The sequence below is a fragment of the Geospiza fortis genome, unplaced genomic scaffold, assembly GCF_000277835.1.
Source record: "Geospiza fortis unplaced genomic scaffold, GeoFor_1.0 scaffold145, whole genome shotgun sequence".
Lineage (NCBI taxonomy): Eukaryota > Metazoa > Chordata > Aves > Passeriformes > Thraupidae > Geospiza > Geospiza fortis.
In genome coordinates, this window is record NW_005054362.1 from 922,723 (window position 1) to 924,981 (window position 2,259).

A 2,259-nucleotide genomic window follows, 5' to 3' on the forward strand; every position below is an offset into this window, starting at 1 on the left:
GGCCCTGGTGCCCCCCTGGCACAGGCTGGGCGTGCTGGGGGCTCCTCTGGAGCACCCCGAGCCTGCTCTGGGTGACCTGGCTGTCACAGGGCTCGGGCTGCAGAGCCCCTGAGCCCCCAGCCCCTGCTGCTCCATCCCTTCCCCTCCCCAGAGCAGTTTGCTCCCGGCTGCTGCAGCCACGGAGACTGGTGAATGCCGCACCACGGAGTGTGGCACTTTTAACTGGAATCACTGATAAATAACTCGGTCCTAGTGACAAACGGCTTCCCCGGCAGGCAGGATGCTGCAAGGGCAGCCCTGCGGGCTGAACCCCTGCGAGGAGCAGGGCCCTGCTCTGCTGGGAGTCAGCGGCTCCGGGCAGGAGCTGCTCCGGGCTGGGCTCACCCCCAGCTCAGGCAGACACTGAAATCATTCAAATGTGCGTGGGTTCCTGCTAATTGACTGCACATTTTAGAACCTTGTCGAACACTGAAAGTCTAGAGATGCCCTAATTCCAACAGACCTGAATGTCTCTGGTTTAAGCTTTACCTTTCTCCTCCCCTGTCCCTCTCACTGTGCAGGTTAACAGCAGGCACAGCCACAAACCCACCCTGGCAAAGCCTGGCACCGATGCCTTTGCAGCCTGTCAAGAGTTTCATAATTCCAAAGTTATGTTACACATGTGCACAATGCTCATCATTTCTCAATTCCAGCTCATCAAATGGATGAGCTTTAATGTGAGGAAATTGTTCTGTGTGCTACAAAACTGCCCCAATTCAAGCCCTTATAAAAGCACCAAGCACTACAATAATTTAAAGTGGGCTTTTCAAAGCCCTCTCATGTTGCTGGAGCACTTCAAATATTTTCACAAGGATGTCAAAGCAGAATGTGGTCAAATAGCCTTTTGAAGTAAAAGCAGCAGACATCAAAACATAAATCCCCAGGCTGAGAAAAACACTTGGAGAGTCTTGAAAAGCAACAATCCCAGCTCATCTGCAGCTTGCAGCTTCCTGGAGCAGCAGTGTGTTTGCTGATGGGGTTAAAAGCAGCTTTGGCCCCTGTGGGTGCAGGAGCAGCTCCTGTAAATACCAATATCCCCACTGCACAGCAGCTCCTGTAAATACCAATATCCCCACTGCACAGCAGCTCCTGTAAATACCAATATCCCCACTGCACAGCAGCTCCTGTAAATACCAATATCCCCACTGCACAGCAGCTCCTGTAAATACCAGTATCCCCACTGCACAGCAGCTGGCTGCCTGCTCCCCATCCCCAGAACCTGCTCTGGTGCCCGAGCCCACGTGGCTGTGCCAGCCTGGCAGCAGCAGAGAGCTCTGAGCTCCCCAGGATTTCCAGGAGTGAGGAAAGGCTGATCCAGCAGCCTGATGTCCCTGGCTTTTGGAGAAGATGGCTGATTTGGAGTACCAATTCATTTTGCTCGGTTTTGCAGGGACCAGTGAGACTTGACAGGAGCTGCTTCCAGTGCCATTTGTGCTCCAGAGCTGCAGAATGCAGCAGGGAAACACACCACAATAACCTCCCCCTCCAATTCCCTCTTTCATTTCTCTGCAATAGCTGGATTTTCTCCTGCCTTCTGCAGAGGAGACTAATGCATCCCCGAAGTTAATAAAATAATATGGAGTCATTTTTATTGAAAGAAAGTTAAACATCTGCTGTGTCTATTGCAGTATATTAAACAATATTTTATTATTCTCACTTCCCTGACATGATTCACGTCCCTGGCAGGCACAGAGCCCCATTGTTTGCTTTTCATATACATGTAGCACTTTAAAATGTGAAATAAAAGCAGGAGATAAAGCCCAGCTGCAGGCACGGAGCAGTCAGGGGCAGGGTGCTGAGGGTCCCTGCCTGTCCTGGGGGTGCTGAACTCATCCCCTTCCCTTCCCTTCCCTTCCCTCCCCTCCCCTTCCCTTCCCTTCCCTTCCCTTCCCGCTGGGGTGAGATCTGCACACAGGGCTCTGCTGTGCCACTGCCAGCAGCACTCCGGGTTATCCCAATAAGGGATGCTGCAATAAGGCCACTGGAATAACGTTTGGTGCTCCTGCAATCCCCTCAGGATCACACACAGAATAAATATTTAGCTGAAGGGCTAAAAATTATTTTTAAAAAATTCTTAAAAAAAAGAAAGGCATCACTGAGAGTGTGAGATTGTCCCACACTCAGGCCCTGCTGGGTGTCTCAGGGGTGTCCCTGGCACCCCCAGACCCTGCTGGGTGTCTCAGGGGTGTCCCTGGCACACCCAGGCCCTGCTCGGTGTCT